This window comes from Pteropus vampyrus, unplaced genomic scaffold, assembly GCF_000151845.1.
Source record: "Pteropus vampyrus isolate Shadow unplaced genomic scaffold, Pvam_2.0 Scaffold59, whole genome shotgun sequence".
Classification (NCBI taxonomy): Eukaryota; Metazoa; Chordata; class Mammalia; order Chiroptera; family Pteropodidae; genus Pteropus; species Pteropus vampyrus.
The window spans coordinates 5,737,738-5,754,389 of record NW_011888840.1 but is presented as its reverse complement, the minus strand read 5'-3'; the positions used below and the strand labels follow the sequence as shown (position 1 = coordinate 5,754,389).

At 48.4% G+C, this 16,652-nt stretch overlaps 1 protein-coding gene across 37 annotated transcripts in view; it reads right to left on the bottom strand.

Annotated features, from left to right (window-relative positions):
• Positions 1-16,652, bottom strand: part of LOC105292562 — a 713,386-nt gene that overhangs the window by 549,396 nt on the left and 147,338 nt on the right. Inside the window, exon 5 of one of the 37 annotated variants that reach the window (XR_002780526.1) lies at positions 2,834-4,550. The exons of the other annotated variants lie outside the window; for them this stretch is intronic. The gene's annotated coding sequence lies outside the window, so the exon portion shown is untranslated. Of the gene's footprint in view, positions 1-2,833; positions 4,551-16,652 lie in introns of those variants that run through there. 37 annotated transcript variants of the gene reach the window in all.

The following is a 16,652-nucleotide window of genomic DNA, read 5'->3' as shown; positions in this document are numbered from 1 at the left end:
GCCCCAGGCTGCCCAGGTGGATGCCAGCTGCCAGCTGCCAGCTGGCTGGGCTCTAACCAGGGGGCTGTGGGAAGAAACCTCTTCCAAGCTCAGTCATTCAGGCCATTGGCCGAAGTTACGTCCCTGCGTTCTAGGACTGAGGCCCGTTTCTTTGCTGGCAGTCAGATGGGGGCGACCCTTAGCAACTCGTCTCCTCCCTCCAGTTCTTGCACAAGAGTCCCCACATTTCAGAGCCAGCAGCAGCACCCCGAATCCTCCTACCTGGAAACTGACTCTTCTTGAGGGCATCCTTCTATGCCAGAGCAAGTTTTCTGCATAAACCTTAATTACACCTGCAAAGTCCCTTCGCCACGTAAAGGAACACATTTTACTCACAGGCATAATTCCAGAATCAGAGTGTGGACAATTTGGGGGCCATTCTGCCTACCAGAGCATCCCAGCTTTTCCGCCGGTAGCTGGCAGACACCACACAATAACTAGTAAGGTGTGTTGAGCACAGTCTTGGGTGGCAGCCGTGGGTTCTAAAGGAATCGGGGAGAACGGGCACTTTGCCCAGCCTCGGGGAGGGGGCACACGGAACAGGGAAATATCAAGAAAGAGTTTCTTGAATGAAAAATGAGATTATCTAATGGAAGCTGAAGATGAACAGGAGTGAAGGGAAGTATCACCACCAGATCTGGTCACTTACAGATCATCGGAATAACATTTGGAAGAGGCCAGAAGCCAGAATAAATTCAAAGGACACGCGCCAGGTCTGAGATGTGGAGAGTGTGGCAGGAGCCAGCCTCCCTGCTCGCTAAGAGCTGCTGTCACCCTCCCCAATTCTGGTGAGGCGGATCTGCCCTTCCAAGAACCTTCCAGAAGCAACGGTGCACCTTCATGGAAACCTCACCACGAAAAGGAAAGGAGCTAAGTGACGGCACGTGCTGGCCTGAGGAGGAGTCTGTGACACAGGAAATGGAAAGGACACGCAGATTGATGTGTGTAACAAGTCTCCAGTTTCCCAAATGAAAAAGGAAAGTGAGCTCCTGTGAGGTGCATGGGGTTCACGAAACCCAGTTTTTAAATATTCAAGAATTCTGAGAACTAGTTCTTAAACCTTTGGTAGCCTCTCAGCCATGGCAGGATTTTGCCACCGAAATCAGCAAACCTACAATTCAGGGCTTGTTTCCTTTCCTGAGAGGCTGAGCAGCACAGCACTGGGTGCACAGAAATTTCCAGATAAGACGGATTATCTCTCAAGAAGAGACGGGATGGGTTTCACGGTGGTGTTTGTTGGTTCCCATCCTTATACTAATTTTTTAATTGGTGCAATTACAGTGATTTTTTGTTGTTGTTGTTATTTTCCAGATATAAAAAAATACTGAACATAAATGCAGCCTGCTGTAATCTCTATTTTCAGGATCCTGCCCAGGAGGAAGCTACAGCATCCTGAGCGCCGAGCCTGCCTGCAGCCGGTCCAGGCGCAGCCGGCTCTGAGTCTCGCAGACGGACAGGAACCACCGCCCGAGCATCACGGGCTGCTCATTGCTGACCGCAGTGCTGGGAACCGGGCAGCTCAGGCCAGCCAGACGGCTGAAGTCCTCCAAAGGTCCTCCCAGGAGGCTGGGCATGCTTCCTCTGGGAAAAGATTTTCATCAGCTGCAGTCTGAGACGCGGACCTCATGCCTCATCTGCTACAATCATTATGAATCATGCCGGAATTGCCAAGGAGCAGGAGAGCTCGCTCAGGGCCCGCCGGCTCTGCTCCCTGGCCAGCCCTTCTCCTCGTGCTGTCAGAGCCTGAGAATTTTAAGGGGGTGGTGGTCAGGGGAGGAGGCCCCTGAACTGCAGACAGCAACACCAACCACCCGCCCCGTCGATGTGCAGCTTTCGCGTCTGTAACGCTCTGGGGAACACACTCATCGCAGCCCCCGCAGCATGACTCTGAGAAGGTGGGCTCCTGCGCTGTGGGCTGGATGCAGGCCTGGTCGCCCACAAGCCGAGGCTCTGTCAGGCAGGCCTCCCTGCTTTGCCCTCCTTCTGCTGCGGTACCACCCGGAGGAGAGATTTTTCCACCTGTCGCACTTCAGTTTCTTCCCTGCGGCATTTCGCCAGCCGGTCAGCTCAGAGCTAGGCTGCCAGGGGCTTCCAGGAGCCTAACGGTAGAGACAGGGGCACGGACGGACAGCTGCCCACCTCCTTGAGAGAGCCTCCGCTGACCCCCAGCCCGGGTGCCTGGCACGGAGCAGCTGATCACGACAGGACTGCTGACCTGTGGGGGGACTTTATCCAAACTTTTATAGCATTTTTTCTTATCACACCATCATACCGTGTTAACGATTTGCCTCCTGTTCTTCTGCCCCATAAGACAGACCTTTTTATCCATCGTCGTTATGTCTGAAAGACTGAATAATGAACTCTCTGCACACGCTGCAGTTCCTGCCACCACTCCCATATTCTACGACACTGAAGCTTTTTGTGGCTTTTCACTGTTAGAAATATCACTGTAGCCAACATCTTTGTGCATAAGTGCAACAGGATTCTGAGAACTCTGAAAGGAGTCTACCCATTTCTGACTGTTACAAACTCCCAGGATACCTGCTCAGTCACGTGCGCATCACCCCCGACTCGGGGAAATGGAACGCCAGGCAGCGACCTCCTGTCTGACCGGCGAGAGCTAAAGATGGCTGTCAACATGGAGGAGGTAGGTGATGTGCAGGTCTGTTCACTCAGGCTGAAAAATTACGGAGGTGGCAGCGAACACATTCTGACTGTGCCATGAACCGGCCAGCAGGCATGCTGGGGTCTCAAGAAATTACCCGTCACCTCAGCTACCATCGCTGCCCTGGAACACATAAAGAAGGTTCTATCAAGAAGGCCCAGGGGACATCCATACGTGATGCTTTGAAAAACCAGCTTCTCGAAACCTGACCTAGGGCCATGAGGCCCTAACCCAGGCCAGGGACACGTGAGTCTGAGTCCGCGCTGACCCTCCGTCGGTCGGTCTTTCAACCTCTCTGAGTCTCCATGTTCCCATCTGCAGGCGGGTGGGGTGATGACCGGAGGATGCCTGAGGTTCTCTTTCTGCTGTTCCACAAGGCTCTAGAACTCAAGCAGACAGGAGGGAGCTGCCGACCCAGGACAGACAGGTGCCTGGTCTCACCTGGATCAGAACATCAGACCCTTTGTACCTCAGAGCCCCCCAGCGCTGCAGCTGATTCTGGAAAGCATCACTATCTGGCCAAGATAATTGCTGTGTGTCACCTGCGTGGCTTGTTGAATTGTAAGTCCCGAGGGCAGGACACAGTGTGACTCATCTTTGTCTCCCTATAACCCTAACTGTGTGGGGAGAGTATACGAGAACTCACACTGTATCATTTGTCACAGCAAAAACAAAAAACAAAACAAAAAAATTGGACACAATTTAAAAGACACCGGCAAAGAATGACTTAACATTAACCATCACCCAACTACAGAAGATGACAGATCACACTTGCGATGGAGAGCAATCCTTACTAACACAGACGGATGTCCACCATGTATTCTCCAGGGATAAACTAATTACAGGACCACAAAAGTGCACCTGTGTAACCATGCGTGCCTGTGAGGGACAGCTACGTGTTGTTCGTGGAAATCCCTGAGTCTTGGGGTTTTAGGTGAATTTTTAAATTTTATCCTTTGTCCATTGCTGAATTCTTTAGTTTTCTTCATAATTAGTAAGCATTCCTACCTAGCAGCATCTAAGGCAGGAGTCATCAAACTCTGGCCTTCAGGCCAAATCTGGCTACCACCTGCTTTTATTTAGTTCCCAAGATGAAAACGGTTTTTAAATTTTTAAATGATTGGGGAAAAAATGAGAAGACTAGCGAAGTTGAAAATTTCCGAAATTCAAATTTCAGTGCGCAAAAATCCAGGTTTACTGGGACACAGTCATACTCATTGGTTACGTATTGCGCAGGGCACTATGGCAGAGTGTAGCTGTCACAGAGACTGTATGGGCCCAAAAGCCTAAAATATTTGCTCTCTGACCTCTTGTACAGAAAGTCTGCCGATCCTGGCCTAAGGAATCACCTGCTCTGAAAACCTCTGCCAGATCCCTTCCCCGCAACGCCACTCACCAGGGTCCCACGTCTCACACTGATTGCAACACACAATCGATCCTCGTTATTTGCAAATTCTATATCTGTGAATTTGCCTTCTTGTCAAAATGTATCTGTAACCCTTCATTCATGAATATCCTCAGAGTGGCCAAAAAACTGTGGGCCACCCAATGCCCACGCTGCCAGCTGAGGTGGAACCAGGTGAGGCTGCTTCTCGTTTCAGCTTCAGACTGTAAGTAAGTGTCCTTTCCAAGGTCCATGGACTGCCTCGTGTCTGTGCTTTTTGTTTAAAATGACCCCTAAGCACGGTGCTGAGGTGCTGTCTGGTAATCCTAAGTGCAAGAAGTCTGTGCTGTGCCTTACAGAGAAAATCCTCATGACAAAGGAGCTTCATACAGGCATGATTTATAGCGCTGTTGTCCATGAGTTCAATGCTAATGCATCAGCAATATATATTAAATAAGGTGCCTTTAAACAGAAACACACATAAAACAAGGTTATGTATTGATTGGTCCATGAGAATGTCGCCAAAAGACATCCAGGAACCTAACCCTGTATTTCCCCTGGGGCAATAATTCAGTATTTGCGAACTCAGTATTCATGGTGACTTTATAGATCATAACTATGGCAAATAATCAGAATCAAGTATATTTGCTTTCATAATCTCTCCCACCACCACCACCCTCTACGTACCCCACCAATTCCTGAGTTCCGTGGGGACAGGAACTTGCTCATATGTGTCTCCTGAACGTCCATGACAGAATCTGGCGCAAAGCACGTCCCCCTTCACTGACATGATGATGAAGCAAGGGGCAGTGCAGTGTAAGAAGGGCCTATGCCATCATCTCCACCTTCCCTTCAGAAGGTGATGGTACCGTGTGGCCTCTGAGTCTCTGGTCCTCTGGGACCTCACACTCCTCTTCTGGAGGATGGGGATTGTTGAGGGGATTCAGTGCTCTCATACGAGTGAGCACTTGGCTCTTGGTGCCCAGTGGTGACTCAGTGAGCTCGGATTATTATTTTGAAAAATTTCCAAAGAAGATGCCCCTTTTTTTCACTTTTAGAAAACCGTCACTATGCTTGACCACACTCATTAGCAAAAATCCTTTCCCATGCACTGACCAAAATCGTCTTGCAGATTCTTAGTTCTCAATAGAAAACCTAGAAGGGAAAACAAAGAGCCACAGAGCCCAGTGGGAACCACCATAAACTTGTCAGTCCATCAACAGCTTTTGGCAAAGCACCGTGACAGACACAGGAAGTTTACGAATTAGGTCGTGAAGAAAAATACAGAGACAGGGAAAAAAATGAATAGTCCTGTAAGGTGAAGTGACATTAGAAAAGAGGAGGAGAAAAATCCCACAAATAATGACGTGCAGAGCTTGTGGCACAAGCCACACGAGGTATGTTCATAAGGCCAGCGTCACCTCTCTTTATGCAACACTAAGGAACATATTTATGGCAGAAGTGCTTACCAAAAGCTTACAGTCCCCCTTACAGAGCTCAGTCACCCCTGGAGAGTGGTCACCCAGGCTGGGATTATATTTCTCAGCCCCTTGCTTCCAGGCACGGATGGTATGTCCAGTTCTCCCCAATAGACTGCAAGTGAAGTGACTGTATGCCACTTACAGGACAGGGTGTTTAAGACGTGGGCATGCCTCCCCACCCTCCCCTCCCCCACCTATCAGCTGGATGGATTTCAGGGTCCTTGAAGAACAGCGGACCAACAACGTGGAAGAGACCCGAGTCTTCTAATCACTGCATAGAGAAACACCACCCACTGACCAGGACCATCCATCCTCCCTGGGCTATTACATGAGTAAGAAATAGACGTCTTTTGTGATGAGCTACTGAATATTGAGATTTAGTTGTTACGGAGTCTAGAGGCACTAGAATGAAACAGCCCTCACCTTTTTTGTCACTGACGTTGGATGAAGAAACTGAGGTTCAAGTGGTAGACTGAACTTGACAAGACTGCACTGCTAGTAAGGTGTTAACTCCCACTGGTGCCTCGGTTAGCTTTTCCAGCCCACGACCTTTCCATAAGACCCAGCTACCCCATGCTAAGCGCTCTGTAAGTGCTCTGCGAGTCCAGATGAAGAAGGTTCAGGGGAAAATACTCTGAAAACCAAGTCGCACTTGTCACTTCCTTTCTTGTCCACGGACCCTTTTCTTAGCCAGGTTCACCCCATCCAGAATTTCATTTTCCGTGGAAACAGAAAGCAAATACAGTAGCAGACATCACTAACCATTCTCGAAGCCTTGTCATTACTTTGAAATATGCTAAAATAGCCCGACTCCTCCACCCCCGGGGTCCCCAGCTCCCCACCTCCCGGTCCGCTGTCTGTTCTGTTCATTTTGAGCACCACCCACGGCCAGACATGGCCAGGCCACTTCACAGAAGCCAAAAAAGTTATCAGAAATGAGTCCTGGGTTTGACAGAGAGGCCAGATGTGCAGACAGGGGTATTTCAAGTCCCTCACTTCCCTGCTCATAATTAGTCAGCTTCTGTCATTGATGAGAATCTCCAGATGTCACAAAACAGTGACCTTATAGGGCAACTCCCATGAGGCAGGGCTGCTTCGGCACCCATCGCAGTATTCTAGGATGTGAGCCTTGATTGACAGCTTCAAAATACTAGCCACCCTTCTGTTTAGTGATGAGGACAAACTCCCAGAGAAAAGATACTTAATCTGTCCAGCTACTCTTTGTATATTCAATGCACACCTCCTGTGTGTCACCTTGGAAAACCAAGCTTAATGAGTGAGGTAGGCATGTTTATTTCAGGTCCACACATTTTCAAGGTCCCGTGACCCCTCGGATTCTCATCTTTCACAGGACCAACAGCCATCACAGCAGTCATGGCCGTCCAAAACGGCGTGCATGTACATGGCTGCCTTTCCCAGAGACTGTGAGGATTTCTGCAAAGATCTTCTCATCTATGTGACCCATTTAACAGATTCTCAGGATGTGTCACGTCGACGGAACTGAGCTAAAAGAGGGAAGGGAGAGGCACAGGGACGTGAAGCTGGCCCGTCCAGAACCACAGACCTAGCTAAGACCAGAGAGTGGCGTGACGTCACGTGGTGCCCCACTGGAGCCGGACCCCAAGTCAGGAGAGTTGGAGGGAAAGATAAATGAAATCACTTCTGCAAATCAAAAAGCAATCAGCACAGGCAGGCTGGGCAGACCCTGGGAACAACGCGGACCCAGCCTTCACGCCTCATCATGATAACCACAGACCACGTGCACAAGTCCGCCCACACCAACACCAATTCTGTGATTCCTGGCCATGTGAAAAGGTGTGAAAACACGGATGCCCAGGCGCAGCAGAGATCGGGGTTCAAGCCTAGCCTGGCCTTTACTATTGACCGAGTCAATAAACCCCTCTGCCCACATGCTCCTCTTCCGTCACCCACGGTGTAGCGATGGCTTCTTTATTCACTCTCCCATTCGGCAACTGCATGCTGGGCATCGGCTACGAGGATGCTAAATGAGTCAGATGGAATAATGCGTATGAAAATTGCTTTTGGACATGCAATGCGTTCTACAAATGAGAAGGTATGGTCCCTGTGTGCAATGATTAATCCTGAGCTCACAGAAGCTCAGGACCCAGAGGGACCTTCCAGGGTCACACCACAGGGCAATGCTTGGATTCCGTCCACCCCAACCTCTCTCAGCAGCCACGTGGTCTCTACAGGGACATTTCCAGCAAGGTACGCAGACAACTCATTCCACCCAGAAGACTCCGTTTCCTTTTATTTTGTTGGCATCTGTCTGCCTGTTATTTCCACTTCTCCATCTTGGTTTTGATCTTTGGGGTCACATAAGATATGTCTGACCAACTGCCTTCCCCGCTAACCTTTTGTTTTTTGGAGACGACCACCTCCCAACCCCCCTCCAACGTCCTCTAAGTAAAGCTAAGACAGCCCCAGGCTTTCCCTAACAAAACACCACAGTTTGGCTTAAACGACAGACATTTATATTCTCACAATTCTGGAAACTGGAGTCCAAGATCAAGGTCAGCAGGTCTGGTTGCTTCTGAGGCCTCTCTTTTTGGGTTGCACATGGCCACCTTCTCACTGCGTTCTCATATTGCAAGGAGAGAGAGATCAATCTCCCTGGTATCTCTTCTAATACAAGGCATTAATCCCAATACAGGAAGGCCCCACTGTCATGGCCTCATCTAAACATAATTATCTCCCAAGAGTCCTATCTCCAAACACCATATAAGATACATCTGACCTACCTACCACCTTGGGGGTTAGGACTTTTAACACACGAATTGGGGGTGGGGGGCACAATTCAGTCCATAGCACGTTCCCCGCCCCCCCCAATGTTCTCTTGTTAAGCAGAATCGAATCTTATTGACACTGACTGAGTACCCACAATGCCTTCAAGACATTAATTATATATGCAGAGAAAATCAATAGGAATTACCACCCCTCCAGACCTAAAGCAGGTTGCTCTCCACACGTCAGAGGTCCCCGAACCAGAAGAAAGAATGGACCACAAGCCGGGGATAGGAAGTTCGCAGACAGAGATGTCACAGTGAGAAAGTAACACAGCCCTGCCCTTTGATTAATTTTGATTACGGAGATGGCGACTCCTGAGTCGAAATCAGGAAACTCTCACCCATTCATTCACTAATGACTGAGCAGCTTCTCTCCACCAGGCCCTGTGCCACGAGCTGCAGATATAGCTGTGAGCAGAGCACATGAGCCAGCAGCCCTGATGGACCCAGAACTGGCTTCCTGCGATGGGATTGAGAGCCTTCGAGGAGGAGGACGGGTCACGCAGACAGCTCTGCACTCCTCGCCCTGAGCACAGCGCCTGCTCCCGAGTAGATGCTCAGTGACTGTATCTCGTAAAATGACAACTGCAAACCAAGATCCCTCCAAAGTCGGCCTTTATCATCGGAGGTGATTAATTAGCATTTGATGAAGGGTGGCCATGAGCCTTCCTAAGTGACACAGGCCCACTCGCTGATTTTTAAGGAAAGTCCAGGGTCCCAGATAGCTGAGCCTTCGAAGCCACTAAGACATTGTCCTTGTGAAGACAGAAGGCAACCAGGACTGGACTGGACTTTTGATGATGACTTACCATCAAAATCCCAGGTCTGGATGACAAGTGAAACCTTGTAGAAATTAAATTTGGTGAAGAAGCTGTTTGCGGTGATGCCATCCACCGCACGGCGGGTCTCGGGAGAGGTCTGGTCCCCCTCGTCCCAGCTTTGAGTGAAAGTGGGGTGGAGTGTGAAGACATGCCACTGTTGATAAGATCAGAAAGCAACAACTGGGAGGTCGCTGGAAGAATGGTTGCCTTCGGTAACTCTGAGCTGCCTCCAGCTACTGCTGTGGAAGCGGAAGGTGCGTAGCAACAGGGGGGACCTCTGCAGGAAGCCCAAAGTCGCTTCTGCAGGGGGACTGAAAGCAGCTCACAGCACCCGGGCTCGGCCACCCTGCAGCGTCCATGTTTGAGTTCTTGTCATTCCGTCCCAACACGTAGCAAGGGATGATGACCCTTTAGCCTTGGAATCACTTTTTGCGCCTTTTTTATCAGTCGACTGTCCTGAAATCAAGGTCTTCTAAGCTACGATTTCTAATCTATTTCTATGCCAGAATCTTATTGACCTATTTCTATGCCAGAATCTTATTGACGAGAAATCTAGAAAGTCTGGGTGCCAAAAGAGCCAGCACGACGCTTGCATATTTTTAAATTAAAATATTTCCTACTAATATATATAGTAACACTAATTTAATGTATTAAAACATTTTGTGCTAAAATATATACTAAAATGATGCATATTTTTAGAGTTGGGATGTCACAGTGTGGTTTTCCCCTTCAATCACTTTAAATACTGAAGGCAGGGCCTGTATGGTCATTTGCCTGAATGTCTGTGTTTACGTCACCTACATCCTCGTCAGGATACATCAGAATCGGCACCACCATCTCTTTTCTCGGATATTAGGACATTTTTTAATGTATTTCTAAAAATTTCCTGTTGGGATGTCTTATTCCCCCCCCACCCACACACACACACACACAGTTGATCCTTGAACGCCATGGGTTTGACTTGCACAGGCCCATCCATATGTGTATTTTTTCAATAAATACACAGTTGGCTCTCTCTATCCCCAGGGTTTTGTATCCTCAGATTCAACCAACCTCAGAGCCAAAATAGTATTTTCAGTCCAAGGATAGGAGTCCCCAGATGTGGAGGGAACTGTATGCATTGTTCTGAGCCATTTTATATAAGGGGCTTGGGCATCCATGGATTTTGGTATCCTTGAGGGGAGGGGGAGTGTCCTAGAACTAATCCCCTGTGGATACCAGGGGACGACTGCAGCTAAGTTTTGGGGGAGTGGAAAGATATGTGGATTTTTGACTGTGCGGGGGTGGGGGGGGCGGTCGGTACCTCTAACCCCTATATTGTCCAAGGGTCAACTTCATATCAATCTACTTTGGAAAAAAAACACAAAGTTCTGGATAAAGGGTCATTTAGTAGCATCTACATGTCCTTGATGTCTTCAGACAAAACAGCCTTACAGTGCAGTTTAACAGAGAGGACCTGAAAGAAACGATGGGGAATATTAAATAATTCCCATACAACGCTATCTGTATCTCACCCAGGACAAAAAGAACAGGCTCTTTGATGTAATGAATATTTTAAAAGGCAGAGATACCTTGTTATGAGATGCTCTTTTGACTCTGGCTAGAAGAATTTTTAATAACCAAACTTCTGAAAAATCTTGTCATTTTTTCACCATACTTAATTGGAAAGACGATTATTATTTTTATCAAAACACTGAATTTTTTCCCTTCTTTTCCATACCTTTGGTTGAAAAAATAAAAAGTGTTTCTGCTAATGAAATCAGCAGACATGTAATATCTTATATGCTTGTGAGTTGTGTAACTTCATATTGACATGCTTCATTATTGGCTTGATTGTGTCATTGATAACATGATGATGTGTATGAACATTAGTTCAACCATATAGTTATAACATCTGGGAACATGTGGCTATAATTCTGTGGGAGAAATAATTTGGCGGTGTTCACTAGCTTGCGACAACCTAGTATGAGAGCTTAACTATCTAAGTGAATCCTGAAATGAAACAGCTTGTACTGACTTAGCTTCCGGTCCCTAGAAAGACCTGGCTGTGGATTTCAGGCCTCCATCCCACAGTGAGCCCCTAAACGCATCAGGTGACTGGAGGAAACAAGGACATAATACCTGGGAGTGCTCAGTATTTTGCCCAGTAAGCGAGGGCTCAATAAAGACACTTCTATATCCTATTTTTACTACTACTACCACCATTAGTATCATCGTTACTGAGCACGCCATCCATGGAGACACCATGCCGGAAGGAGGCAAAGGAACTCAGAAGGCAAAAACTGGGTCCAGCACAGAGGAACTACAAGAGGCAATGAAGCAGCCTGGTGAGCAGAAGGAAACAGAAACTGTTCTAGGGCATGGACCCCAAAAGGAGTAAGGAACAGGCAAGTAAAGGGGACAGTTCCTTCAGGAGCTAACTCAGTGAGCACGCCAAAGCCTGAGCGGACACACCTTTTTGTGACAATTTCTTCATTAATAAATTGGAAGAATGTCAGTTAGTAATGGGGAGGTTACGCAGTCAAGGTTTGTAAGCTCATGGCACACAGTAACATCCTTCGAAAGGCGTTACTTCTTTTCTTCTTCCTTCTTGAATCAAGGGAGCATCTGCTTTGAAAATGGGAAAACAAACCTATACATAAAAATAAATCCACCTAAATGAAATTGTACATTAACTACGAAAGCCTAGTGATCATTAAACACTCCTGGGAGGAACTGAAGATGGTTCACTGATTAATTGAGTTTAGTGCTATCAAGCATCACCTAACAAATCATTGCTCCTTAGAGGAACAAATATGACTGTCACTTCGAAATTTCTAATTTGCACTCTTCCGGGGAGACCGAAAGGCTACACACTTAGGAATAAAGTTCTCCCCTAAGTTTTCAAGGGTGAACAATTGCCAGCTTCCTCGGATAAAGGGAAGACAATTAGCCAGTGTCACTGTCAACCAGTGAGGACTGCAGGCCCCCTTTGCGTCTACAGCTTACAGACTCGAGGGATCAGATGTGGCAAAGCAGACAGTGGAGTAAAAACTGGGTGAATGCCCAGCGTGTAAGATTGTTTTTGTGGCGCTGCCTGTGCAGGAAAATACAACAGAAATTGAGTTGACAGAAAGCATCAAAACTCAACACACAAGTACAGAGGCACACCCACACACACAAACCACATGTTTCTTACTTTCCCATTATATAATTAAAACGCGGTCTTTGTTTTAAAAAAATCACAAAGCAAAAGTTCCCACTTTCTCACACCTTCCAATCACATTTACCAGAAACGTCTGCTAACAGGAAGTATATACCCTTCTCAGAATTTCTCCTATGTCTAGACAAATATACCTATGTGCTATGTGGTTCTGTCTTAATTTTGCAAAAGTGGGCTAATTCTATACAAAAAGTACAACTATTCTTCAATTAACCGACCATGGACACCTTTCGAGATATATATATATCTCTCATTTGTATTTAAAATTTCTTATTTTTCATTCTGAAATAATTTCACACCCACAAAAAGAGTTAAAAAAATACAACAAATTCCCAGGGCCTCACAATTTCTCAATATTGATAACTTACACAACCACATATATCATTAATATAATATACATGAACACCTGTATTATTATAAAACATACAAAATCTAAGACGTTCCATAAAAAAAAAAAAAAAAGAAACAAAGTAAACAGAAAGAGAAGTGGTCATATTTTCCTCCTACGCCCTGTTCTGAGTTGAATTATGGCCCCGGAAAAATATGTTAATGTCCTACCCCCAATGCCTGCGGAATGAGACTTTATTTGGAAACAGCATCTTTGCAGAAGTCATCAAGTCATCAAGTCAAGACGAAGTCATATTGGATTAGGGTGGACCTCATCCTTCTAAGAAGAGGGAAGTCTGGACACACACAGGAGAGAAGGCCATGTGAAGCTGGGGACGGACACTGGAGTGATGAAACTATCAGCCAAGGAAGGCCAAGGCCTGCCAGCCATCACCAGAAGCTACGAGAGAGGAAAAGGGGTTCTTCCCTAACATTTTGAGAGAGCAGGCACCCTGGCCGGCTGACGCCCTGATTTCAGGCTTCTAGCCTCCAGAACCATGAGAGAATAAGTTTCTGTTGTTTTGGCCACGTAGCGTGTGGTACTGTGTTACAGCCCCCTCACAAACTGCTGCACACCCCAGTTCAGCCCCGCTGCGGAACGCTCTGAATGAGAAAGGAGAAAGCGTCAAGCAAGGTAAGGAAGATGAAATGCACAGAGGCCTGTTTTCGATGCCACGGGTCATCGTATCGCTCGTGATCAATGAGAATGCCTCAGGAATATCACGATTCATAACCGATCGCTGAGAGACATATAGTTCTGGCACTGGGGTGACAGAAGGCTTGCCGACCCGCCTGGTCGGGGAGATGAGCTCAGACGTGGCATCATGGTGGGACGCCAAGGGGGAAGTCATGGCGGCAGCGTTGTTTTCGTCCCGCAGACACGCTCTGCGGGGAGCAGTCGTGGGTGAGTCAGATGGGCTTGCACCCAGGGCAGCCTTCTGCGGAGGCCAGCCCAGAGGAAAGCCCCCAAGAAGCACCCAGCCCACGTTTTCTCCCCTGCCGGCCCACTTCCCCGTCAGCGTGGCCCGGGTTCGTTCTGACGAGGCTGTTTCCACCCCTCGGGGGCACACACCCGTGCAGAACCAGAGAAGCCCAGCCAACCTTGAAGCCTGGGGCCCAGCGAGCATTGCGGAAAACCCGAAGCATCACCTCCCTGAGCAGCAGCCTGTGGAAACGGGCTGCCGGCAAGCCCCGGGAACATCCATGATCGTGGGCAGACGGCGAGCGTGAGACACAGGGCTTCCAGGCAGAGGCTGCAGGTGGGCAATGGGGCGATAGCACTCTGGGCCGCAAAGCGACAAGCTTGGCAGACCTGTTTCGAGCTCAGCTGAGCGAAGGGGACCAGGCTGGGAACTACAGAAATACACCTCGCATATCAATCGGGCTTCAGCAGGGGAAGAGGACACGTACCGGCTGTTTTAACGGGAAGAATTTCAGATAAAGAATGAACCATTTACTGAAAAGTCAAAGGGGGGACCCCAAGGTATCTGAGTAGTGGGGTACGCAGAGCAAGCACATCCCTTTAGGAATGGGGTATGGAGTAGGATTATTAGGACAAAGATGCTTGGGGGGCCCTGCAGAGCCTCAGCTGGGGGTGTCACCTCGGAAAGCAGCGAATGAAGCTAGTTCCCAGAGTGTGGGGTGAAAAAGTCCTTGCAAACTGGAAGCGGCTGCTGCTCTTGGGGACAAAGGCTGCCGCCGGGGACGAACTGTCACTACAGTGACAATGTCGGGGACGGAGGCGAGTAGAAAGGGTCGCGGCCCTGCCCCCTCTGCAGCTTCTACTCCCTTGAACAATCAGATCTGGCCACAACAGGACAGTCATCCTTCAAGGCCATAGTCAGTGGCCACAACCTGGCCACTGCCCCTTTCTACTGGGCAGACACAGGGACGATCGTCAAACTTACAAACTAGTCAGGCGCAGACCGGGGCCAGCAGACAGGACGCTGGCTGGGTGTCTTGGCTCCTCGCCAGCCCTGCGTGCCTTCAAGGTCCCCACCAATCCCTGAGGCCCGGCCTCCAGGCCACGTCGCTTACTTATATTTCCTGGCCCCTGCAGATAATTGAGTTCGAGACCCCTGGCCAGGAGGAAACCACATCGGAGGCTCTACATCGTATGTGAACACCTTCACGCGTACTGTGTGCGCGTCAGGTTCCAAGAAAGCAGGCCCACGTGTCTTGTCCTCTGCACTATTCCCCTCACAAACTCCGAAACCGAACAGATAAACTCCTTCCTTGGTTTCGGGGGGCCGTGCGAGACACTCACTCGGCACCGACAGTGCTCCCTTCAACGGTCTGGTCCGTGTGGGAGCAACAGACAAGCAGAGAATTTGAAAAAAAAAATAACGTGGGCGCATTTCTAATGGGCTAAGCCCAGGGGCCTCTGGAAGTATGTGTGGGGAGAGGTACGCAGTGGGGTGACATGGGAGAGGAAAGGCGACAAGGAAGGCTCCCCACAGAACGACAGGAAGGTCAAGAGACCAGCAAGGGCACACACGCCCTGAATGTGACAGCGTCCCAGTCTGCCATCATTCTGGGCAGCACACGTTTCTGAGTTTCTGTCCAGCTGCATCCGATTCACCTCAACTTCGGGTCCTGACACCACGCTGCCCACGGGGAAAGCCGTGTGTTCTCAACCGGCTGCTCTCTGCCCAAGTGGACTTTCAAAGCTCGCCATTCATTGCCTCCTCTTGCCATAAGGAAAGAAAAAACATAAGTCTGTCAAAAAGTGTGTGGAGCGTGGCAATGCGTTAGAGTTGAGACGTCGCTATGAACTCACAGTTAGTTTAATATGGATACAGATGGGTAACCACGGAGATGTTTACACATACGTGTACACACACAGGTTAGTACACACGCATATGTTTCACTGCTCTGGCAGCTGAGGCCTGGAAGCGATGACACCCCAGCAGCAATGAGCACATTCCGCACTAACCTCTTGGTCTCTAATAGCATAGATTTGTTTTCTCCCGTAAAACAAACCAAGGCTCTTCGGAGAAATGGACCAATTCTAAGTCTGAGGCAGGAAATATATAAAATGAGCCTGGAGCAACATATAGTACCAGAAAGTAAGAAAATGCTCCAAAACAACCCCGCGATGATGGGGCCATGTCACAAACATAGGAGCCAAATGAAAGAGCTGCCAGTGACCAAAGCTAAAAAAATTGTGAACAATAAAATAAAGTCATGTTGGATTATTAATCCAAAGTATGTAATAAATATTCGTGAGTTTAGTGGTATAAATAAATAAAGGCAAGGAGGAGGAGAAGAAAGAAATCTCGCATGGGAAAGAATTCCAAATTGTTTGTGTACTCCAGTCAAGGGGAACACAGTGCCGCCCCGCTTAAGTGTGGAGTGTATATGGCGGCACCCTTCCCAGCACAAAGGAAGGGGGTGGGGGCAGGGAGAGTAACTCTGCAGCGGAGAAACCCGACAAACAGCACCTCAGCCGGGCGATCAAGGTCAGCGTTAACAGCGGTCAGTCACGTTGAGAGCACAGAACCTTCATACGATGCGACTTTGTCTCTGTGCTCTTCCTCTCAAAACCCATCATCCGGGTCTAATGATGAGACAAGTCCTAACAGAGGGGCAGTCTACAAAATACTAGATCAACACTCAGAACGGTCGAGGTCATCAAAAACAAGGGAAGTCTGAGAAGTTGTCACAGCCAAGAGGAACCGAAGGAGACACAACGACCGTAACGACCACACGTTGTTATGCGTTGTACTGGATGGGATCCTCGAATGGAAAAAGGATGTCGGCTAAAAACTAAGCATAATAATGTATTAATATTGGTTATTAATTGCAACAAATATGCCACCCTGATATAAGATGTTAACAGGAGGGAAAACTGGATGTGAGGTACA